Here is a 26716-nt window from a genome sequence, read left to right as displayed (position 1 = left end):
CACGAGTTGGTCGGTTTCTACGACCTGCCTCCGGTATGTACTACTACATATTGCGTTCTGCATAGTTAGTTCATTTCATTTGATTTGATATTCCGCAAAATATTGATGCTTCTTAATACTTTTGCAGGCCTCTTCTGAGTACACTCGCCAGTCCTTCGAGCTGACCGCTTCAATGATGGGGATTCTCCAGCAGAGCCTCGACCTTCTATCCATTTATAGCATTCCGGTATGTCCTTCTGACCACGGTCTCGAGCCATACATAGACTGTTTCACATACTCTGACACACAAAACGACACCTGACATACTGCCCTCACAGCATCTGATGCATTGTATTCTGTACTGCTAAACTGCTCATGGCATTCACACACTGTACTCATACACTGCATTCTGCACTGATACTCTGTTCACAGTGTTCACACACTGTACTCAAACACTACATTCTGCACTGATACTCTGTTCACAGTATTCACACACTGTACTCATTCACTGCATTCTGCACTAATACTCTGTTCACAGTGTTCACACACTGTACTCATACACTGTATTTTGCACTGAAACTTTGTTCACAGTATTCACACACTGTACTCATACACTGCATTCTACACTGATACTCTGTTCACAGTACACTGATGCATTCACTTTTTGTACTTTTTAGCATCCCTTCCAGATCCCTGCCATGGGAGGTGCCCTAGCTGGACCTTTTGTTCCTACCGGAGGAGATGGGAGAGTATACCCCCGCACCAAGGCAGGACGCACCCATGTCGGGAGTAGCTCACGGGCGCCAGTTCCAGACGATGACGAGTCTGAGGCGGAGGCAGAGTCGTCGTCGGAGGAGACTGGAGACGGCTCGGACTCAGACTCAGATGACAGTGCTGATGATGTTCCTGGACCTTCGTCCAAGAAGAGGATGAGGACGAACCCCTAGACCCACGGCCTTTTGTCATTGATCCAGGCCTTTTGCTGTTTTTTTTTTCTTCTTTTTCTTTTGTACCTTTTGCTGGTAGCTAGAGTACCTTGTACTGCAGCAGGCAGATTTTTATTTCCAAAACCATGTACTTGAAAAAGATGATGAAATGAAACAAACTTTTTGTCTGAAAAAGTGTTGCATTGTATATTTCATATATTGCATCGCATTGCATCATGTTACATCTCAAACGAAATGAAATTGATATGTTGTCTGAAAATTGAACACTTGCATTGTAATAATCAGATAACAAACTAGCCAACAGCAAAAACAAACCATACCAACCACTGCACATTCTGAACACTCGGCTCATACTCTATTGGGGATTAATCTGCATACAGCTCATAACACAGCGCTTGGTTCATTTTGCACACAGCGGATCCTGAATAAACAGCCCAATTCTGACAAGACGGACCATGAAGGTTGAATCTACTGAAGTTGAAGCACACTCAATGCGATCTGAAACCCAGAAGCTTCAAAGAGGCCCAGTGTTTTCCTGTTCACACTTATCGGGGGTGGACCCTGCAGTTTGTATGAAAGAACCAAATCATGTTTTTGCACAAATGTGCAGAATGGCACAACATTCTGAGCACAAAACGATTTTTTTTGAAAATGAGAAAAGGGTTCTTAGTCGGGTATTGAGCCTACAACTGAACACAGCATACTATGACTCAACAAAAGGTACACGACCTAAACACGTCGAGTAACACTTGAAAAAGACTCAAAACAAAAGTTGAGGTAAACAAAACAAAAGACACGACACACAGACGTGTTATAAAGACAAGAGACCTCTTAGTTCGCGAGGAGCCAGTTTCTCTGGGTATTGTTTTCCACCATTTCTTATTTGTGATCCTCACATCCCTCTGGCACTCAAGCTTAGTTTTTCTCTCAAAACCCTTTTTGCTCACTCTTTCTCTCAACTTACACCTCTCTATTCTTTATTCTCTCATTTTTTTTATCCCTCCCCGGGGTGTTTAATGGATGAATAGAAAGTTATGGGTTCATGCTCAACCGTATCAGCTCGTGGCTATTCCTTCTGGTGACGCTCGGTCGATGCCCTAGGTAAGGGAACGGAGTACCTTGATCCATTCCAATTCGTGCTTTGCACTTGGTTTGATACCTCGTTGCGCGGAGGTTGAGAGAGCTTTCAGCCCTTTAATGACAGCTCCAATTGTGCCCTTTCTGGCGGGTAGAGTGTCCTTATGGCAAGGAATGTTAACCACGGGGTAAAGACAGAACACTTGACTCAACTGTGCCCCTAGTTTATCATTTTGACCATTTTTTGTTTTGGTTTTCTACTAAAACAATTTTTACCAGATGAGAGTTAGGTTAACATACTTATTCGATTTTTTATTTGAAAATCATGCAAGTCAGGCTATGAGCACTGAAAATTCTCCTTTTTTGGGTCCAAGAAAATGGTCCAGTTTTGGAAAATGAAATAATTTTCGAGAAAATGGTCAACCTCAGTAAAAATTTTCAAAAACTATTTTTGCAAATGGCCAATGCTCAACGAGCACGGAACCTACGCTTGAGATGCACAACCTCGGATCCGAAGGAAAGTTGCCCCTTGTTCGAAGGATGCTGTATGGCAACGAAAAGTTGCCCCTGGTTTGAATGGCGACTTATGGCAACGGAAAGTTGCCCCTTGTCTGGATAACGCCGTAGCATACTGTAGTCAGTCCTTATTAGTGATGATCGCAACTGAACTCTAGGATACAGAGAAGACAAAGATGGTCAAAACCAATATAAGGACACAGTCACTTTGAAAGTGTTGGTGGCTGGACTTTAGAATGAAGTTGCCTACGTATCCCAAAGATGGGAATCAAGCCTTACGTAGTTCGGGATTAAGGTACACTCGGGTATTTAACCTCTCCTTTTTATGCTCTAACTTTTGCCAAGGCCGTCCTTTGCGGGTTTTCAACCTTACGAGCTATGTTCTTCAATTCTTTTCATTTCTTTTCTTCTTTTTCTTTTTTTTCATTTTTTTCTTTTTTTTATTTCTTTTGCATTTTTTTTTTTTTTGTATTTTCTCTTGCTCTAATTTTTTGCCTGGGTCGCCCTTCCGGGTTTTCGGCCCAGCGAGCCTTTCAAAGGGTAAAAGTGTAACAAGTCCATGCCAAATGGTTTTAGGGTTTCGAAGCCATCCGTGTCCAGGAGAATGGCTGTTGTATCGATTTGCTGAAGGACCCCTCTTCGGCTCTTTGAGCACATCGGACATTTTTGCCCCTAGTTGGAGGGGTACCTTTGTTCTAGCTTCACAAGCTTCTTCTGATGAGATCTGATCTTCTTGATCTGACTTTGGTGCCTCTTGTTCGAGGGCTGCTTCCAATCTGGCCACACAGGCCTCTCTTGATGGTCGATCGTTGAACACTCCGAATTGTGGTTCAAGGCTTTAAAACAAGGGCTCGGGTCTTGAGGCTGAGAGCGATCCTAAGCTGCATAATCTCAAGAGTGATTCCACACAGGTCTTCACAAGACTGCACAAAATATTTTGTTTTTGAAAGTTTTTAAAGAAGCAACAAATCACTCGCGCCGAAGATAGTGTGGAACCAGTCTGGATCAAGCTAGGGTCCTTCTCAATACTCACGCTAACAAGCATGATTTTGATCATTAAAGGCTTGGCATGCCTCTTTTTCTCTCAAATGATCAAATTTTTGCAAAAATCCGAGGAATTCCTTCCTCTTCGTTTTCATCACAATGTTCAAAAACAGCTTTGAAAAACTTAGGTCAGTGCAATGATTTTCAGGGCACAAGAGAACAGGTGGAATGTACTGTTGTTCCATTCAAGCCCCCTGGCACAACTAATTCAGAATAGTAGTAAGCATGGAAACATGATAGCCGCAGCTGTTTCATTCAGATTCCTTGGTTGCAACTGGCTCCACGACAGAGACAGACTCAAAAGAAAGCAAAAGGGTAATTACAAAACAAAACGGTGTTCGAGGCAACAGCTCTGGAATCACCCGACATTCTATACAAAGGGGACTGACTCGCTACAACAAGACAGACCCATAAGCAAAAGGACTGACTCAAGACAATGAGACAGACTCAAAACAAAACAAAAGACTAACTCGACACGCAAGCCAGGATTTACAAAACTAGCGTTCGCAGATGCTCCAAAAATGCGTGCCAGACGCCACATCCAAAATACACCGAGCACCGCCCGCAGGTGGTCCAACCCCTGATCACAAACTTGCAGTATCCTCGAAGTCCAACAGCTCAGTGGTAACAGACTTTGTTGAGGTAGGCGGGAGGATGACCTCATTGTCGATCAAATCTTGCACTTCATGACGAAGGCGGAAACAACCATCGGTACCGTGACCGGACTGTTGGTGGTACGCGCAGTACAAGGTAGCATCATGCGAGAAAGGGAGATTCTTCGGGAGAGGCCGAGGTTCGAGGGGTTTAAGATGCCCCTTTTTAGCCAATATTTGAAATGCCCTAGACAGAGGCATGTAGAGGGCATGAAAGGCTCTGCGCCCTCGAGGCAGGTACTTTGAAGTCTGAGGGTTCTTGCTAGACGCACTAGCGAAAGGGTCGGCAGGCACTGCCTTGGCTTTCTGATCTTTTCCTGGTACAGGGTTAGGGATGACAGGGATTGTCTTGGCATGACGGGGCCCATCCTGATTTTCTGCCCGGCTTGTACTGCCTTCGGTTGGAGTGGGGAAAACATCATCCACAGCCTTAGCTACGACTGCGAATACCTGTTGTTTACTCATCCCCTCGGCTTTCAAAGCCTCGACTGCCCACAGCAGTTGTTCAATGGGATCGGCATCTGCCTTCATTTTGTTCTTGCCTCTGGCCTCAGCCTGATCGGGGGTTTGGGTTACCACATCAGAGCGAAGCCCGGTTGTTGCTGACACGTCGTTGCTGTAGCTGGAGGCAACCTCTGGTTGGCTGAGCTCTATCACAATCCGCCCCAGTAGCGGGGACTCCTGTGGTATGAAATTCCTGGCATACGGTGTCGCCGGCGGCGAAGCCGACATTCCATAGGCCAGATCGGCCACAGATCTCTGGAGGTCACCTATCATTCCCATCAATTCAAATGTGGTGGGCTCACGAGCCTGATACAACTGGGGGGTCCAGACCGGGTGCGCGACAGGCGACCTGGGTGGATACGGTACATCGACATTGGTCTCGCTTTGCAGAGTGATTCCTTGGTCTGATGCGGCCGTCATAACCACAATCTCCTCTGAATTCTGCATCATGATAAGTTCGCTGTACTGAACGGTGACTGACGAATCAGATATCTGTCTTGTCTCAGCAAGGAGGAACACTAGCTATTCTGTATAAACTCTCTGAACTGAAAGAGAAAACATGCAGCATTTCGGACCCGTCAGAACGGACGCTAGTATAGCTGAATAACTGTACTCTACTACTGATCACTTTTGCCCGAAATCACTGCCCCCAAAATACTGAATTGGATACCCACAGATATAACTGATTCTCATAAACTGACACAGATGCCCTCAGGTCTGATACTCAAACTTGTGAACTGATATATGTGTTCCCCTGCATAGATACACTCTAAAAACACATAGCAAGTAAAGAGAGCCAAAACACCTCTGCGGAGGGGTAGGGTTTCCCTGTCCTATTTTTAGCAGGAGCTAGGGTTTCACTATGCACGCAGCAGTTTTCGAACAACCTAACATCGGGTAAGCAACCTGCCCTAGTTTGGAATGGTCACTATGGATTCCGATATGCACTAGGTCGAATGGTCGAAAAGGGTGCCCCGGTAAAACCGGGGTTTGTGTTCCCATACTGTCAGAGCCCACAACCGGTCAGCCTTATGGCATGCTTTGACAAAGTCAAGCCTCCGGCAAACCGTTCAGGAATGGCAGATGGCAAACACGGTGTCCTAGGCGCACCAATGCACATGCAATGCAAAGAGACACATAAATGAAATCAAAACAGGATATCATGAGTTCGAGTCAAGCTCTCTAAAATCCCCAGCAGAGTCACCAGAAACTGTTGACGCGCTCGTGGGCCTCACTACAGTTCGGACTCAATTTGGGTCGGTCCTTAATCTGAACCAAAGAGTCCAAATCCGGCAAATCGTTTTGAGAAATAGATTTTTGAAAAGAAGTACCAAACATGAACTACTTTTCCAGATACAGAGTCGCCACCTAAATATTTTTTATGGGAGAATTTAGGAAACCCTGACTCGGTGCCAAAGGCCACGTGTCCGTCATCACCAAAGTTGCCTCAGCTCGGGAGTTTGGATACGATTGGGGAAGGTCAGCTATGAGCACCCCCTCTCGCCCGATCCGAAGATAGGCCTCTACTAACCGTGATATTCGTTTTTGAAAGTGTTATGTGTTCTTATTCTATTTATTAGCCTAGAATTGCTATGTTATGCGCGCAGCAAACAAGTATAGACCAAATCGCCTAAATTGGAACAAAACATTGCATGTTAGTTTTGAAGATGGTTTGCTACTCGTAAGTAGGCTAAAATGCAGGTTTTGCCACCCTCGAGTGGGCTTTTGGAAAAGATGGTTTTGCCACTATCTAGTGGGCTTAAAACTCACAGTTTTAATGCATTATTCCAATTTAGGTAATTCGACCTCCACCCACAAGCATTCAAGCAGTTATATCACATAAGCAGCTAGCCTCATGGTAATCATGCTGTTATGGCAACACTCACACGCATGCGGTATGCTAAAGCATAAATGCTTACCGAGTACTCCAAGCCAGAACAAGAACATGTTAGCAATTATGCATGATCCAAGTCCATGTTTAAATGCCTAATGCAACGCATATGGAATGTCACTAGAGAAGGCTCGGCTAGTCTATAAATGACATGTGAAAATGCACAAGTAGCATGTATTCAAGTTAGATTTGAAATACTTATGCAGTTAGTATGATGCGCCGAGCCTGGTGCATGCAATACTGATGAATGATGCACGCATGCATAGCATAAGGTATGCTAAAGTAAACATGTCCTAATACTAACCACCAAAAGCAGGTAAGTAAAAGAGAGAAAGAAGTGGGGGTTGGAAGACATGCACACACGCACCCACACTTATTACAGATTTGCCCTCGCTCGGAGGGACCAAAAGAATAATACAAATTAATTAACCTACAAGCTAATTAATTATTACAAACCAATTAATTAATTAACAAATTAACTAATCTAATGAAAGCAGTAAACGGCCTCGGGAAGAGGGCCCAATGCAATGCGCACTCGGCTCCGCTCGGAAAGTCACTGCCATGCACAAGTTTGCCTCTGCTTTGACTGTTCTGCTTCTCTGAAAATTGCACAACTCCCAAGGTTGCTTCTCTGAATGTTGTGGGACACTACCGGCTAAGTGAGAACTCCACCGGCCATGGAGAATGGTCACCGGCCACAAAATTATGCTCTCGGCCAAAATTGTTTTGCCGATCGGCACCAAACACTGTCGGCCGGCCAAATATTCCTGCTGAATCTGTTTTGACAGCAGCAGAGGACAGAACTTGGCATGGCAATGTATTTCAAGCAATGTATGCACCAATCACACCCCTTATTATATTCATGACTCAAAGGGGTATGATTCTCGATTCTCGGACCACCATTCGCGCATTTCCATGCATGATGGCCCAAAGCATCAAGTGTGCATTTTAATTTCAAATGAAATGTGATGCACATAAACAAACAAATTGAACTCAACCTCTATCATACTCACTTCAAGAGGTCAAGCATGCATACTCATGCAATGCAATCCTAAGCATGTGAACTAGCATACAACGTGGCAATGCAATGCAAATATGCAAGTATGCAAGCAAATACACAGGGTGAGCCCACAATCAAGCAAAGGGGATGGACTTAAACTAATTTAGGATGGCTTGCAAGCATGCCAAAATCAGCGACCGAAGTGCTCAAACATGAGGACCAACACACATACACACATGCACATGTTAATGGGCCGACATTTAAACATCAAAAGGCAACTCTCAAGCACGCTTGGAAGAGACTAAACATGGACTAAGGGCATGCAATGTAACCTCTGAAAACCATGTTAAGATTATGCCAAATCCAACTATCAATGCAAGCAAGGCATGCAATCATGCCCAATAACTTAAGCTATGGTTAAATGATACATGAAGCAAATGACCAAAGTGGACCAAAATAGTCCCAAATCATATTAAGACAAGTCCTAAAAATCACCTAGATGGCATCTAAATGATCTACACATGGGAGCATGCACAAATGCTTAAACATGGAGCATACAACACCACCTCTTAAAGGCATCAAAGAGGCATCAAAGGCAAGCATACAAGCATGTTATAAGGACTGAAATAACATGGAAGGTGGTTCCAAACCACTGAAACGCTGCAAGTAACGCATGCTACACACTCACACAACCAAGGCTAACAAGCCAAAATGCGAGGTGGCTATACTAAGCATGTGATGATCAACCAAAACAACCAAAACAGAGCTTAAGCATGCTAAAACAAACACAAAATCTTCACAAAGCTTGGCCAAAATCATGCTAGAACAAGGACCAAAACCTAAAGCATGTTAAGACCTAAACATGGCATTACAAGGCATGTATGCTAAGAAAGCATGGTGTACAAAACCAACTAAAAACAGAGCTATACCATGACATAATAAGCATAAATATCATTCAAGGCATGGCCAACATGAACCTAAACATGATGCTCACTAAAGAGGCAAAAATGGCCCTTTTCAAGGACAACAAGGAGATGGGGTGGCCCTCTCCTTCCTAGGAACTCAAGGCACCATCCTCACCTCTGAAATTTCTCAAGATTTCAGTGGTGAGGAGGCCCAAACACAATGGTCCCGGAGCTCAACCGAAATGGCACAAAACAAAGGCCAAACAAGCCTTAAGAGGGGTCAAACAACCCCAAAGCTTAAAACACACTTAAGAAACTATTTAGAGCACTCAAAAACAAGACTTTTCTATGTTATATGCTAAGCTCAAAAATAGATGCAAGATAGACTAAAAAGCTTTGCAAAAAAGGGGGAAAAAAGGGACAAAAGTCTTACCCTTGTAGCACAACAGCAAATCAGCAACTTTTGGACCAAGAAAAGGCTTCAAATCACCCCAAAAATCACCTTCAAGGACCTCAGCTCAATAAAGGGAGTAGAGAACTAGGTGTTTGTATACAAAAGTGCAAAGAAAATGCACTTTTGAGCACAAACAAGCCCTAAACCTTAGAGAGAGAGGCAGAAAAATGTAGAGAGAGAGAGAGAGAGATTTTTTGCTCCTTTTTGTTGTATATCTCTTCCGCTTCCTCTTGTCCCTCTCCTCTTTTGAGAGAGCTTGATTGATATAGATATATCAATCTGCAGCCCCCTCAGAAGTCCCACGTCCAGGCATGGGCTGGGGTATGGCCTGGAATGACAGCTGCCAGCTGTCTACAGAAATATCTGTTGAAAACCACATTTGGCCGGCCGGCCATCAAAGTGGTCGACCGGCAATCAAATTGGCCGGCCGGCCATCACATTTGGCCAATGGCAACAAGACACAGCCGGTGGCCTCAAGCCACGGCCGGTGGAGTGTAGGGATGTCCCAAAATCCATTCCCTGCCCTCCAAAGCAAAAACACAAGTGTTTGGTGCAAAACGAGACACAAAACGATCGAGTCGAGAGATTCTGAGGCAAGGCGCGTAGCCGAGGCCTCCGGGAACTCAAGACGAACAAAAACATGGATGATCACCGAGTGTTCAAGTGGTGACGTCCAAGTCTTGAGGACGGTCAAAAATGGGGTGTCTACAGGGTGCCAGTTCCCTCGGACGTAGTTCCGTAAACTAGCAAGAAATAGAAGTGTTGGATTGATGAATGTATTGAATTGTGAACCATTGAGTTGTAGTCTCATTTTGGTTGTTTTGATAATAATGAATTTGGTTGATAGATTTACCCGAAATGTATGAAATGGAAATGAATTGTAGTATTGGTTATCTCTATTGAATGACCTTGAAAAGAATATGTGTTGGTTAAGAATATTGCACATTTATCTAATGCTCATACCTTAGTTAAATCTCATATATTATTTTAGCATATCTCTACTGAGCTTTGGCTCACTCCACTTGGGACACCATTTTCAGGTACAGGTGACATGCCACCTCCAAGGGCATAGCTTGGGAGGCTTTGGGGCTGAAGGCTCCATTTTTTTTATTTTGCTTTGTGTTAAGTGTAAATTCAAGCCAAGGGCTTTACATGTATAGAGCTAGGCCTCTTCTTTTGTTGTAACCAAGTGATAACTTGGAAAGATGTAAGCCCGTAGGGCACTTATTTTGTTGTTAGTAGTTAGAGTTACATGCTATAGTTTCGATATGAACATTTATGAAAGTGTAATGCATGTAATATCTCTTGTTACACAAACTCTGGTGAATGAAATTGTAACTCTTCTATCATGTTTGTAGATCTAATGAATGATTGATTTATGTAATGTTTTGAGGACGTTATAACTTGGTATCAGAGCGTATCGGGTTTGAATACTTTGGGTACGTGGGAAGTGATTAGTACCGCAATGGGTTTGTCTCGCTTGTTAGAGACTTAAGTATGATGTTGTTTGTTTACATGATAACATGTTTATGTGTTTACATGATAATATTTTGTCTCACAAACTTGATGCATGTTAAGCATGCATATTACGTCCTCGTTCTGACGTGATTTAAAACATACTATCTCTATCTCAATTAGACAATAAAAACTGATTTTGTAAACTTAAGAAAAAAGAAAATTCCATGAGGCACTTTTCAAAACATTTTTCCAAGGAGTTTTACTAAATTTAAAAAAAAAATTATTTAAATATATATATTTTGATTAGGACAATCTCACAATATTAATGACTTTTTACTGACATTTATGACCAAATCTTAAATGGCATACCTTTTTTGTGGGAAAAGTAAGGTAGAGAAACACAATTTGTATATATACAATGCAAGAACAGTCATTCCAATCCAACCCAACCCAATCCTACCCAACTGAGGCTCCTAAGATGATGAGTTGCAGCATCAACAGAGGAAAAGATGAAGATGAAGAGGAAGAGGAAGAAAAATTACACTGATGAATTCAGCGAATAAGCGATTTTACCAAAGTATTGGTATGAATATCTACATATATACACTTGATTTCTTTGATTGTGATTGTTTTTTGATACTTTTTTTGTTGTTGAAATTGAACTAGATCATTCCTAGGGTCGATCACTTAGATATGATCGAGATCGATGGTCTAGCTTGTGATTTGTTTCATAAGCCCATCGATGAAGCTGCACGTCCTATTGTTCTACTAGGCTGGTAATTTCATCTGCCTCTTAATTTTGATTTAATTGTGCTTTTTCTCAGATATTTTCTTTTTCGTTTTTATGTGTCATAACAATTCCATGTTGACTAGCAGGACTCCAATCTAAAAAGAGGTAGATGGATGAAGAATTTGGATGGCTATGACTTCAAGCTAAGCATCCAAGTAAAAGCTACATTCTCTTGGAAAAAAACAAACCACATTCCGAATCTTTCTCCTCAGTCTTCTAGACTCTTTAAGCATTCACATTGGATGTGTTAAAAATATTTGTTAAAGTGTGTTATATGATAAAAAGTCATAAATTCAAAATTTGTCTCTTAGACCATTCACATTGTACATGTTAAAAAATTATTTGTTAAAGTGTGTTATATGACAAAAGGCTGTAAAAGTAAGATCTATATTAAATTTTTGAGTCTACTGGTGCTCCAATAGAGTTGTTTTCTCTGATTTATGTATTCAAAGTTTGTGTTCTCTTGTATCTAATTCAATATCTTGAGCATCACAATACTGGATGTGTTAAAAATGTTTGTTTAAAAAAAAAAAAAAAAAAAAACTGATAAAAGTTAGATTCAATTTTGTGTCTTGTTTATTAAATTATTGGTTGTATGGGTGTTCCAATGTTGATGTTAAACTGTGATTAATTAGTGGGTGTACATAATTGTGCCGATGCTTCGCAATCATAATTTGGTTGTTTTAGTCAATTTATTTATTTCTTTTTTTGTTTTTGGTTGGTTTATCGTCAATGGTTAGGTGTTTGCATATGATTTTGCTTTGAGTTAATGTAATGATCTAGTTATACGTTCCTTAAGTTGTGTTTTTGTGAGCAGCAAAAACATTTATTGATGAAAATTTAACGTACATAGAAAAACTCTAAAAACCAACATCAATAAAAAGAGAGGTAAGTGCATCCAGCATCAAAGCCAAATTTTACAAGACAAACAAAACCAAAGAGAAAATAACAGAACAACACAAAAAGAGGCCACCACCCCTGTTATGAACCATTTAAGAAAACTCCAATAGCACATGCACATCTTGAATGCAAAACTATCCCAGTAGCAGCAGCCGCAGAAACAAAATCCCCCACCATAAGCCCCTGTTAAGCACAAGCTGCAAATGAAAAATAAAGTCATTGATGTTGAATTCTCAAAAATTATTCTTGAACTTGACTGACAAAGCGACTCAAATCTTGATTAAATCTAACTCGAATCTTGATTAAATCCAATGTAGCTTCCCAAATAAGATTGTGCACCATTATCGCAAATGAAATAACCTCCCAAATCACCCTTTCCATAGTGATCCTGGTTCTTCCTTCTTTGATTGTTGTATCTGGACTTAGGTTCCATGGAGTTGGTTGTTGTATATATCTTGTTGTCATCCTTTAATTCCATATATTTGAGTTTTAGGATGCATTGGGCGTGTTTCGAACAGGTTGATTGAGCTTTAGTCTCATTCCTTGTTGCCTAGATTTTTGGTGGTCTACTCAAGCGGGTGCCTTTGCGCTCGAGCGGAGTTTACACACTTTCAGCATTTTGTGCCTCTGCAAAACTTCTGCAGGTACGTTTTTCACGCTTGAGCGGATTTCCTTACGCTCGAGCGGGTCACGCTCGAGCGGGCATCTTGGCGCTCGAGCGGGTGTTCAATGTCTGTAAAAATACTGGAAGAGGGTAATCTACTCTCGAGCGGATTTTCCTTTACGCTCGAGCGGGTGCTATTTGATTTTTGTGTTTTGGCGCTCGAGCATGTCTTTTTGTGCTCGAGCGGGTGTAGTTTTGTGTGTTTGAAGCTCAAGTGTCCTATTCTCCGCTCGAGCGGGATAGTCGCATATCAGATGGCAGCTGGGGGATTTTGAATCACTTTTCACATTTCCTTTCTCTCTCTTACTTTTCTAAACCCTCTTTTGAGAGCTCCTCTCTCTAGAATATACCTTCTCTCTAGAGATTGATCTAGCTTGAGTGATCTACTCCCTTAGTGTCTTTGCAAAGAGTGTAGAGCTTGGCTTGGGCTTCCTATCAATCCGAAAATCTTGAATTTTGGAGCATTTCGGGATTTCTTCATCATCTCCTTTGAGTTTCATCTCTTGAGGTAGGGATTCCTACTCATCTTAATGAGCTTTAACATAGATATTGAGCTTTTTGTATAAATGGTTTGATTTGGGAAGTTAGGGTTTGAGATGGGTTATATTAGAAAGAGGGGTTTTGTTATTTTGATTCAAACATATGTGTTTTGGGTCTAAAAAGGTGCTTATTGTTGTTGTTGAGAATATTTGGACCATTGGGTCAATATTGAGAAAAAAAGAGAAAATGCCATGTTTGGGTATATTTGGGTCATTAGTGTCATTATTGACATTTGTTATGGAAATATTAAATTGAGTTGGAAATAATGTAATTGGCTCATTATGAGATAGAATGGTGGAGTTGGAATCATTAATCACTCACCTTGGAAACTGTTGACAAATTATCTGTCGATATAATTATTATCTGTTTAGAAATAATTGTTTTGGGCTATCGGTGGAGGATAGTCTTGATTGTTGTAGACATTGCATGATGATTAGGTGAATTAAAACTAATCAATTGGATATGTCATTGAATATGACGATTGGAATAATACATCACATTTATGTATTGATTGATTATGTATATCATATGTGTTTCTATACATTGTGTTGTGTGGGAGAAGATAGGGGTTGCACTCCACGGTTTAGGAGGAGATAGGGGATGGACTCCTAAACCGGATACTAATTGAGAGGAGATAGGGGATGGACTCCATTGATACAGCGAATCTGTGTATCTATTGAAGTGTTGATACAGCAAATATGTGTATCTATTGTGAAGTATAGAAGTATTTGAATGTGTTATTGATACAGCAAATATGTGTATCTATTGTGGATTATGGAAGTATTGTTGATATGAGCTATAGTCTCATTAAATTATTGGCCAGGTTTTGAGCCTTATTCATAAACTGAGAACTGGATAAGTAATGGGGAATGAAATGAAACATGGACATATTGGTCATGTAATTGAAAGGAATTATGAATTGATTTATGTGAGTCAAACATTTACCAAATGTTCATGTTTTAGTTATTGCTCATATTATGTTTAGCATATCTCTACTGGGCGTTGACTCACCCTATATGGGACATCATTTTCAGGTGCAGGTTCTATGCTGCCTCTAAGGACATAGCTTGGGAGGCTTGACGCTGTTAGACCCTTTTGTCATTTTTGTTGTATTACATGTATATCAAGCCAAGGGCTTACTTTGTGTAGAGTTAGTACTCTCATTTTGTGACCAAGTGTTGACTTGGAAAGTTGTAAGCCTATAGGGCATTTACTTTTGTTGTCAACATGTAATACCTTTTGTAAGAATACTCTAATGTTTATAATATGAATTCTCTTTTCTTTATCGTGAATGTATGATGCTATGGGTTTATTTTGAGGGCGTTACAACTTGGTATCAAAGCGTACCAGGTTCGAATACTTTGGGTACGCGGGAAGTGGTTAGTACCATAATGGGTTCGTCTCGCTTGAAAGAGACTTAGATGTAGTGCTACGTGCTTATGCGATAACATGTTTATGTGACTATTTAGATATGAGATTTAGTTTCTAGGATGTTGATTGGATCCTTGGGTTTCTGTGAGTCTTGTTGGAAAAGCACTTGATCAATGCTGTTTCTAACTGGAACTCTAGTAACGCCTCGAGACTATCATTATCCAGAAATGAAATTCATAGGTGCTTATGTGATTATGTGCTTACGTGGAATGAATTACAGTTGTCCATTGCATTAGAACGTGAGTGTTATAGCTTCGGTACATTTGTGAATGTGTTAATGTTCTTCGTTACCTTTATTAGGATGTCAGGACGAGGACGAGGACGAGGACGTGGAGGTAGACGTGGTAGGCGTGGTAGGCAGGAAATGCCTTTACCGGATGATATTCCGGCGCAGCGGGAGGGTGTTGGTCAGGCCAATGTGACTGAGCCAGTGGGTCAGCAGGCCATGGGTGCCTTAGCCCGCGAGATAGCAGGAGCTATGAGGGAGTCCATAGGCATTCTCTTAGCTGAGAATCCAGTTCAGGCCCAAGTTGTTGATGCAGGGCCTTCCTTTCTGAAGAGGGAGTTCTTCCGGTCTAATTCGGATGAGTTTGTTGGGGATCCGAAAGAGCCACTGAAAGCTGATGAATGGCTCGAATAGATGACGAAGACATTTGAGATGCTTGGCATCGAAGACGGGGCTTTGAAGGTGACCTTGGCATCTTTCCAGCTAAAGGGAGATGAGGGTCAGTGGTGGAAGTACATGAGGGGTTGTATTGGTGGCACGTGGGAGGCCTTTTTAGATGCTTTCCAAGAGAAGTTTCTGTCTCCAGCTGCCAGGCAGAAACTAAGAGACTAGTTTTGTCAACTCAAGAAGCTGAGTTTATCAGTGGCCGAGTTTGAGGCCACATTTACTAGTTTGTCCAGGTTTGCACCTGAGCTTGTGGCGTCTGAAGAACGCCGTTGCCTGGAATTTGAGAAGAAGTTGAGGCATGGGCTCAAGATAAGAGTTGGGGGGTCTATGACCCAGGATTATGGGCGCCTTGTGGATGCTGCGGCCTATATGGAGATTATGATGCAGGAGGAGGAGGAGAGGCAGAGAGGCTCCAAGAGGAGTCAGGATGGTCAGGGGGACGGTAGGAGGTAGAGGGGTCTTAACCCTCAGCAGTCCCAAGGAGCTTTTGTGAGGTCGACCTTTCCAGTGCCGAGTGCAGGCTCTAGGAGAGGCAATCAGTGAGACATCACCTGTTACAAATGTGGTCAGCTGGGCCACAAGTCTCCAGCTTGTCTGCAGAAGGGTGGAGGGCAGAGAACAGCTTCATCTTCGGCTCGACCTCAGAGCCAGAGTTAGGGCAGAGGTCAGCCACTGTCTTGTTACCAGTGTGGTCAGGCAGGGCACCTGAAGGGGTTTTGCCCGCAGTTGAGTGGCACATCTGGTGCATCTGGGCAGAGGTAGAGGTTTCAGCCAGCTGAGTCAGTTCAAGCCTCGAGAGCCAATCAGGGGGCTTCATCGTCCCAGTCTGTGCAGCAGCCCTTTGCTCTGAGAGGTGAGCAGGTAGATCAGGGGCCTTCAGGGCGCGTATATGCTGTTACCGCGAAGGATCTTGTACCGGCTCCATCTGTTGTGAGAGGTACCTTTTTGTTTTGCAACTCGGTTGCCAGTGTGTTGATTGATTCTAGTACATCCCATTCTTTTATATCTGCTGCATTTGCATCTGTTTTGGGTTTGGAGTTGGCACAGTTAGCATCTCCTATTTGTGTTGTATCACCTGTTGGGGGTGAGTTGATTCTGAAACAAGGGTGTCGGGGCTGTGATATAGAGGTCGCCGACCGCCGACTCCTATTTCCTTTTGTAGTTATGGCTATGTCGGGTTTTGATGTGATTTTGGGTATAGACTGGCTATCATCATACCGGGTTGTTATTGATTGTTACCGCCAGAGAGTCACAGTATGTACCTTAAGCGGGGATTGTTTCCATTTCTTGGGGGATCGGGTCGGTAGTGTGTTACCACCGGTGTATGATCTGCGAGGGCGGAGTGAACTTAGTGGTCTTCTCGCTAGCCTTATGAGTGGTGAGTGTGATGAGACCGGGCTTGAGTTGCCGAGAGTGGTATGCGAGTACTTAGACGTCTTTCCCGAGGATCTTGTTAGTTTGCCACCTCATCGAGAGATAGAGTTCTCTATTGATTTAGTGCCTGGCATAGCGCCGATTTCTATGGTACCTTACCGTTTTGCCCCAGCCGAGTTGAGTGAATTGAAGATTCAACTCCAGGAGTTGCTAGATAAGAGCTTCATTCGCCCTAGTGTTTCGCCGTGGGGAGCACCGGCCCGCTTTGCTAAAAAGAAAGATGGTGCCTTGAGACTTTGTATCGATTACCAGAAGTTGAATCGGGCTACGGTTAAGAATAAGTACCCTATGCCTCGTACAGATGATCTATTTGACCAATTGAAGGGGTCCCGTTGTTTCTCTAAGATAGATTTGAGATCGGGTTACCACCAGTTGAGGGTCAGGGAGGAGGATATTCCGAAGACGACATTCCGTACGCGGTATGGCCATTATGAGTTTCTGGTGATGCCTTTTGGGCTTACCAATGCACCAGTAATGTTTATGGATTTGATGAACCGGATATTCCAGGAATTCTTAGATCGTTTTGTAGTCGTTTTCGTGGACGACATTTTGATTTATTCACCTTCGGAGGAGGAGCACGAGAAACACTTGAGAGTTGTGCTCGAGTTGCTTAGAGCCCATAGGCTATATGCCAAGTTTGGGAAGTGTGAATTCTGGCTAAGAGAGGTTAAGATCCTAGGCCATGTGGTTTCCGGGGAAGGGGTGTCTGTTGATACATCCAAGATAGAGGTAGTGCAGGATTGGGCACAACCTAAGAGCGTTTTTGAGATCCGCAGTTTTCTGGGATTAGCTGGGTATTACCGCCGTTTTGTGAAAGATTTCTCTAGACTAGCTTCGTCGTTGACTAGATTGACGCGGAAAGGGGTCAAGTTTATATGGAGTGAGACTTGTGAAAAGTCGTTCCGAGAGTTGAAAGTTAGATTGACCACCGCTCCTGTTTTGATTATCCCGGAGAGAGGGTTGGGTTATGCGGTTTATTGTGATGCCTCACAAGAGGGTTTGGGTTGTGTGTTGATGCAAGAGGGGAAAGTGGTAGCCTATGGCTCACGTCAGTTGAAAATACACGAGAGGAATTACCCTACACACGACCAAGAACTTGTAGTAGTAATTTTTACCTTGAAGATTTGGAGGCACTACCTTTATGGTGAGAGATTCGAGGTGTTCTCGGATCATAAGAGTTTGAAATACCTGTTTACACAGAGAGACTTGAATTTGAGGCAGAGGAGGTGGATGGAGTTCATTGAGGACTATGATTTCAAGTTGCACTATCATCCGGGAAAGGCCAATGTTGTGGCCGATGCCCTTAGTAGGAAATCCATTAGTGATGTAGTTTGTATAGCCATCCGGGAGTAGGAGATGTTGGGCGCACTTGGCGAGTTTGATTTGCTTCTGGGCGAATCCGTTGAGGCTGCGGCCTTGTTTTCTGTTATTGCGCAACCTACACTTGTGACTCGAGTGTTAGAGGCACAGGGAGGTGACCTTGAGGTAGAATCCCTCCGGGAGAAGATCTCCAGTGGGAAAGTTAAGAAGGGTTTGACGGTGTATCCCGACCTGAGTGTGAGATACCGAGACCGTCTGTTTGTGCCGGAGTTTTGCCGAGAGGAGGTACTCCGAGAGTTTCACCATTCACGCCTTGCGGTGCATCCGGGAGGCACCAAGATGTATCATGATTTGAGTCGTCAGTTTTGGTGGCGGGGTATGAAGAAGGATGTGGCAGTCTTCGTATCAAGGTGCCTTACTTGTCAGCAAGTGAAGGTCGAGCATCAGAGGCCAGCGGGTTTGTTACAACCCTTGCCTATTGTCGAGTGGAAGTGGGAGCACGTCACTATGGACTTCGTTCTGGCCTTCCGAGGACTCAACGGGGTAGTGATGCTATTTGGGTGGTTGTAGAGCGCTTGACTAAGTCGGCGCACTTTATCCCTATGTGTGTAAGAGATTCGGCAGATCATCTTGCCGACTTGTATATTCGGGACATAGTGAGGTTGCACGGGGTCCTAGTGTCGATCGTCTCAGATAGAGATCCACGTTTTACTGCTAGGTTGTGACAGAGTTTGCAGAGTGCCTTGGGCACTAGATTGACCTTTAGCATGGCGTATCATCCTCAGACTGACGGGCAGTCCGAGCGTACTATTCAGATCCTTGAGGATATGCTTCGAGGTTGTGTCCTTGACTTTAGTGGGTCGTGGGAGAGGCACTTGCCCTTGGTGGAGTTTGCCTACAACAACAGTTTTCAGTCGAGTATCGGTATGGCACCGTTTGAGGCCTTGTATGGCCAACCGTGTAGGTCTCCAGTTTGTTGGGCCGAGGTGGGTGATTCACCTTTGTTGGGCCCGGCGTTGGTGAGGGAAACGACGGAGAAAGTTGAGTTCGTAGGAGGCTTGTTACAGCCCAGAGTCATCAAAAGAGTTATGCCGACCGTAGGAGGAGGCCTTTGGCATTTGAGGTGGGTGATCATGTTTTTCTGAAAATATCACCTAGGCGGGGTTTGATGAGGTTTGGAAAGAGTGGGAAGTTGTCCCCTCAGTTTATTGGCCCTTTTGAGATCCTTGAGAGGATTGGCGAGGTTGCCTATCGTTTAGCTTTACCGCCACAGTTGTCCGGGGGTGCATGATGTGTTTCATGTTAGTATGCTTCGGAAGTATGAGCCGGATCCATCGCATGTTTTGGATTGGACCGACTTAGAGGTTGATGAGAATGCCTCGTATGAGGAGAGACCGGTTCGGGTCTTGGACAGACGGGAGCAAGTCTTGCGAGGCAAGACCATTCCCTTGGTAAAGGTTTTGTGGAAACATCAGAGAGTGGAAGAAGCCACTTGGGAATGTGAGTTGGAGGTCCGTGAAAAATATCCAGATATGTTTATTGATGTGTAAATATTGTAATGAGAATTTTGTAATATTGATAAACTTTAAGAGCATGGAATATGTCTTAAGTTGTAAAACATTATAAATATTTTGGTTTATGGAAATATATTTTGAAACTTGCCTTAAAATGGAAGTTAATTTTAACATTGTATATGTTAATGATGTTTTAGAAATGCAAATGTATTGTTGGCATTGAATATGTTTTGAGATACATGTTGATAATGCATGTTGGAGACTATATGGAAGTTTGCCTCTTGGATAGAGATGGAATGACCGGTAATAGGTCAAGTTGTTGAATTTGGCATTGTAATAATGTTGGTAATTGAGAAGTCTTGTTTTTGAAAAACTTGTACTTAATTTCGGAGACGAAATTCCTTAAGGGGGGAGGTTATAGCGATCCTGGTTCTTCCTTCTTTGATTGTTATATCCGGACTTAGGTTCCGTGGAGTTGGTTGTTGTATATATTTTGTTGGCATCCTTTAATTCCATATATTTGAGTTTTAGGATGCATTGGGCGTGTTTCAAACAGGTTGGTTGAGCTTTAGTCACATTCCTTGTTGCCCAGATTTTTGGTGGTCCGCTCGAGCGGGTCCCTTTGCGCTCGAACGGAGTTTACACACTTTCAGCATTTTGTGCCTCTACAAAACTTCTGCAAGTGCATTTTTCACGCTCAAACGGATTTCCTTACACTCGAGCGGGCATCTTGGCACTCGAGCGGGTGTTCAATGTCTGTAAAAATACTGGAAGATGGTAATCTACGCTCGAGTAGATTTTCCTTTACGCTCGAGCGGGTGCTATTTGATTTTGTGTCTTGGCGCTCGAGCGTGTCTTTTTGCGCTTGAGCGGGTCCAGTTTTGTGTGTTTGACGCTCGAGCGGGATAGTCATATATTAGATGGCAGCTGGGTGATTTTGAATCACTTTTCACATTTCCTTTCTCTCTCTTACTTTTCTAAACCCTCTTTTGAGAGCTCCTCTCTCTAGAATATACCTTCTCTCTAGTGATTGATCTAGCTTGAGTGATCTACTCCCTTAGTGTCTTTGCAAAGAGTGTAGAGCTTGGCTTGGGCTTCCTATCAATTTGAAAATCTTGGGTTTTGGAGCATTTCGGGATTTCTTCATCATCTCCTTTGAGTTTCATCTCTTGAGGTAGGGATTCCTACTCATCTTTATGAGTTTTAACATAGATGTTGAGCTTTTTGTATAAATGGTTTGATTTGGGAAGTTAGGGTTTGAGATGGGTTATATTAGAAAGAGGGGTTTTGTTATTTTGATTCAAACATATGTGTTTTGGGTCTAAAAAGGTACTTATTGTTGTTGTTGAGAATATTTGGACCATTGGGTCAATATTGAGAAAAAAGGAAAAAATGCCATGTTTGGGTATATTTGGGTCATTAGTGTAATTATTAACATTTATTATGGAAATATTAAATTGAGTTGGAAATAATGTAATTGGCTCATTATGAGATAGAATGGTGGTGTTGGAATCATTAATCACTCACCTTGGAAACTGTTGACAAATTATCTGTCGATATAATTATTATCTGTTTAGAAATAATTGCTTTGGGCTATCGGTGGAGGATAGTCTTGATTGTTGTAGACATTACATGATAATTAGGTGAATTAAAACTAATCAATTGGATATGTCATTGAATATGACGGTTGAAATAATACATCAAATTTATGTATTGATTGATTATTTATATCATATGTGTTTATATACATTGTATTGTGTGGGAGAAGATATGGGATGTACTCCACGGGAGTTAGTGGGCTCCAAAAAAATCATGTTTAGTTGGGAAAAAAATTAGGTGAGACTAGCATTTTTTATGGCGGTTTAGATCACTAATCCTATGGCAGTTTTGATGTTTTTGTGTGTACATCTTGTACCTTTCATCGTCATCAATAAAGTTTCTAATTTTTTGCCGATCACAAAAAAAAAAAAAGACTAATCCTATCCCCTGCTAGACAAAAATAACAAAGATTAATACCTCCACACTAGTAATTTCATCACTCACAATATTACTGTAATCTTAATCCCAATTTGCATAATCCACCAATAAGCATGGCTTTAGGTCCTTTTGTTGGATCTGTACAATACCAAAAAAGATCTGGAGTAAATATTTACAAAAAAAAAAATGGCAATATTTTTGTTACTTCCACTAGGCGTGAAAATTGAATAAACAAAATTACAAAATAATGAAAATTTTACATTTCATTTTATTTTCTCTTCTCTTCTTCCTCCTTTCTTCTACATCCACTCCCTTCCCTACCTCTGCAACTTGTTGACCATTATCACCACCGCCCCTCCGCAATCACACCATCCCCTTCTCACTGCCCCCATCCACAACCACCAAATTATGATTCTCAAGTATTAACACAATTACATACACTCATTAATTAATCATAGTTTAACATCTAACATTGGAACACCCATACATCCACTAATGTAACAAACACTTGAAACCAATTTTTATCATTTAAAAAAAAAAAATACTTAAACATGTTTAAAACATCCACAGTGGTACTACAAAGAGTGAATTAGATACAAGAAACCACAAATTTTGAATACAAAAGATCCAGACTTCACTTAGTTTTCATCATATAAAATACACTACGATTCAATATTTAACACAAGTACTGTAGTTCTCTAAGAGTGAATTGAACATAAGAGAACACAAACTTTGAATATGGAAACCGGAGAATACAACTCTATTAGAGCACCCATAGACAAATTTTGATACATATCTCACTTTTATAACTTTTTATCATATAACACACTTTAACAAATATTTTTTTAACACATTCCATGTGAATGGTCTAAGAATGAATTAAATACAAAATACAACACAAATTTTGAATATTACAACTTTTTGTCGTATAATGCACTTTAACAAATATTTTTAATACACAACCAATGAGAATGCTTCCAAAGTGCCAAATTTGAGAGAACAAGACCAATGATGCATTTATTTTGCATGATCAATTGGTTTGCTTAATCCCAATTTCATTTTTGCAGTTTGGCCTGGAAACTTTGAATGTAGCCCTTCATTCTTCATCTAAGAATGCATCATGCCAAAGCTGGTAGGTAGTAAGGATGTCATAACGCCCACAGCCGCCCGCCCTTTTCAAATTTGGGTCCTGCTAGTCAAACCCAATGTCACATATTCACTTCATATAAACACACTAATGCGTGCAGAAAATCGTGAATGAAGGTGAAGATAGAGAGTCGTGTATAGTGAATGAAAATTATTGATTTAGTAATTACTAACCAAGATGAATATTTGAAATAAATATAATATTGCAAAAATGCTAGAGGTCCCAAAAATTCTACCAAAAGTTTTACCAAATGTCTCACATGGGTGTGGGACCCACATGGGACACTGAGACATTTGGTAAAACTTTTGGTAGAATATTTAGGGTCTCTAGCATTACTCATAATAATATTGTGGATTATGTTTGGGAACAAAAATTGTATTATAAAGGGCTCTCAAAACAATCACAATTGCTATATTTTGTCAAAATTTTGAGAGATAAAAATCTTGATATATAATCTTAACTGATTTGGAAAAATGGTCTCACTTGCTTTAAAAAGAAATCATAAATGAAATTATGTGAACAAATTGTTGTTGATTCTACAGCAATCAACACTGTGAAAAAATCAAACTGATTAAAAAAATTTAAAACTCGACAATCATGGTTATGTTCATCTTTATTCATAAAGACAGATCTTAGATAGATAGGCTATTAAACCCACAAGAGATTACAAATTTTGATCTGAATCTTAATTTGATTATTTGGACAGTTAATTATATAAAAGTATTCTGGAAAAATTTTCAAAATGTGAAATCTACCAAAAATATATTTAAAATTAAAAAAAAAAATAAGGAAGATGTATAGTTAAATCGAAATTGAGAGGCAGATAGAATTACCGGCTTGGCTAGAGCACTTGGATGTGGAGCGTCATAGACGGGCTTACAAGGCAAAGCACAAGAAATCATCTGATTCAATTTCAGCAACAAAAAGTCATCAAAAATCAATCACAAACAAAGAAATCAAGTCAAAATCACATCTATGTAGGGATCATTACCAATACTCTGGTAAAATCGCTTATCCGCTGATTTAATCAATGGAATTTTCAAGACTCCATCTTCATCGTCATCTTGGTTGATGCTGCAGCTTCTCATCTCAGGCGCCATTGATGAGTTGTGATGGGTTGGGTATACAGGATCCCTAGGGTTAATATATATACACGGTCCCTAGGGTATCTTAAAAGAAAATAAAATAAAATAAAAGGAATCTCATTAAGTTTGATGAAATAACATTTGGATTCTAAAATTTCATTTTATTCAAGGGTCTGATTAATATTATACGAATAGTTTGAAAATAAAATAAAATTTCAAATGAAGTATGATTGTCACATTAGAAATTTTTATTTTATTATAGATCATAATTAATGGTAAGGTAAAATTAAAACAAAATCAAATAATTCAGGTATATAATTGATATCATTAAAAGAATAAAGGTTAATTTGCTTTTTTTAGTGACAATTTAGAGCAAAATAATATTTTCTATTTAAGTTTTTGGTAAGTATTCATAATTGCCATGTTTTTGGTAAGTATTCATAATTGTCAAGAAATACTCATTAATATCTTACGATTGTGATAATAAAAAAATATATTTTGAAAAAATGTTTTAATTTTTGTAAAATCTTTCAAAAAATGTTTTGAAATAAGTGAAAAGTGTTTAATGATTTTTCTTTTTTCATAAATTATTTATAAAATCGGTTTCTATTGTCTAATTGCGATGGAGATTATATGTTTCAAATCATATCAGAGCAAGGAGGTAATCTTCATGGTTAACATGCACCAAATTTGAGATGCTGATAAAATTTGGTCACCCGACAAAAAATAATGATTTAAAAAAAAATCAGTTTAAATTTTGTATATCGATAAGTAATGATTAGGATTGGACAACTTTCTCATTAAGGTTGGTGATGGAAAAAGAGTCATATTTTGGTTTGATAAATGGTATGGAAACATCTGTCTAAAAGATGAATTTCCATGTCTTTTCAAATTATCAACTAATAAGGAAGACACACTCTCTTTGTTTTATGAAAGAAGATCAACTTTAGGGGATTGGAATTTACCTTTCAGAAGAGCGCCATATGAGTGGGAAGAGATGGAGATTGTTAGACTGTCAAATGCATTATCCTCAGCCCTCTTGCTCGGGATTGGGGTGACTGACAACCCTATTTGGCTTGGTTCAAATTTAGGTATTTACAAAGCTGCTGATGTGTATAATTTTTGCACTGGTTCTCTTGGCCTTCGTCTCATTATCCACAAATTCATTTGGAATAAAGATATCCCTCCCAAAATTCAATTCTTCAGCTGGTTGGCCTGGAAAGATAGAATCAAATCAGTTGATTTTCTTCAAAAAATTGGGATCCTTGGTATTAATGCTTCCACTCAATGTGCTTTCTGCAAAACATAAACTGAATCAGCCAATCATTTGCTATTATGTTGCCTATTTTCTTGGAATGTTTAGGCAAAAATGATGCAGTGATAGGGGTTTTAATGGGTGATACCAAGTTTAGTTGATAGTTTACTTCATTGGTGGATGGGTGGCAAGTTTAAAAGAGTGGAAAGAAGGATCTAGAAAGCTCTACCATTAATTGTTCTTTGGTCACTTTGGAAATAGAGGAATGAGTGTATTTTCAATGGGGTGCAACCTAATTGCTTTGAGTTGAGTAAGTTAATAAAGCTTAGGCTTGCATTATAGATCAAAGCCTCAGTAAAAGACTTTCATTACTCAGTGAATGACTTATTATTTAATCTTAGTCATGTGAGGGTCTGCCTTTGAGAGTGGCATTGTTACTTGCTTGCTGGTGCTTGGTTGCTATTCTTTTTCCTTTCTTGTATTTTGTTTTACTTTGGCATGGTTGGTTCCTCACCATCCTGGGATGGAGCTAGCATATGATTGAGCTCTCTTCTTGGTGCCAACCTAGTTGGGATCGTCTAGCTTAGCTATGATGCTTTTTGCTCTTCTCTGCTTTATTGATGTTTGTGGTGTACTTTGTACTTTCCCTTTTATCAATAAAGATTCTTATTTTGCTGATAATAAAAAAAAAATGTAATGATGAGGGATTTTTTAGTTGTATAGCTCTACAACTCAACAACATTTATGAGAACGTCAATTATGAGTAGCTGCATACGTTTACTAAAGTCACGACGTTTATTGACACAGATTCATACAAGTGTCTAACATAAATGCTAGGAAAGAATCATTAATATAAGGATTTTTTATGCATTGCTCCTTCTAAAAAAAAATTGTCCAATTTAAGTTTTTGGCAAGTACTCATAAATGCTAGGAAAGAATCATTAATATAAGGATTTTGATAATAAAAAAGTGTTTTAAAAATAAACAGTTATATTTTTCTCAAGTTCAAATCTAAATTTCACGGTTATGTTCGGGCTCGTGAGGCCATTTCAAGTTCCGTTTTGATTATTTAAATCATTCATTTTATAGGCCCTTTATGTGTATTATCTATGAAAAAAATTAGATCGATTCGATAATCATAACATTTTTAGTTATCGTATTTGTTTCAAATAAATAAATAAATGATATACATAGAGAACCTTACAAAATGAATAGTTCATATTATCAAAAAGGACTTGTGGCCTTATAAGCTCGAGCATGATGGTCAAGTTCAGATTTAAACTTTACAGAAGTTCAATCCAATTTTAAAATAGTGCAAATTATACAAATCGTCCCTATAGTTTACACGACGTGTCAATTTAGCCTGTGTTTTTTAATTTACTCAATTTTTCTTTTTTATATAACGAATTGTGTTATAGTAGTCCAATAAATAACGGCTAGTAGGTTTGTTGGACGGAAAGTTGTCACGTGCTCAAACGATGTGTTAATTTGGTCATTATAGTTAGCACAATGTGCCAAATTAGTCTTTATTGTTTTAATTTGCTCAATTTTGACAGGA

General features: G+C 40.4%; 1 long non-coding RNA gene across 1 annotated transcript; it reads right to left on the bottom strand.

Annotated features, from left to right (window-relative positions):
* Positions 1-22454: 22454 nt before the first annotated feature.
* On the bottom strand, positions 22455-24034 carry LOC114317436 (uncharacterized). The gene is made up of 3 exons (XR_003648610.2): positions 23810-24034; positions 23652-23720; positions 22455-22860 (listed from the first exon to the last, which is right to left on the bottom strand). It is a non-coding gene; the product is annotated as an uncharacterized LOC114317436 (long non-coding RNA).
* Positions 24035-26716: the final 2682 nt, after the last annotated feature.

The sequence above is a fragment of the Camellia sinensis genome, chromosome 15 (assembly GCF_055761805.1).
Source record: "Camellia sinensis isolate YWXY chromosome 15, ASM5576180v1, whole genome shotgun sequence".
Taxonomy (NCBI): domain Eukaryota; kingdom Viridiplantae; phylum Streptophyta; class Magnoliopsida; order Ericales; family Theaceae; genus Camellia; species Camellia sinensis.
The sequence above is the reverse complement of the archived record's forward strand: the minus strand, read 5'-3'. Positions and strand labels throughout refer to the sequence as shown.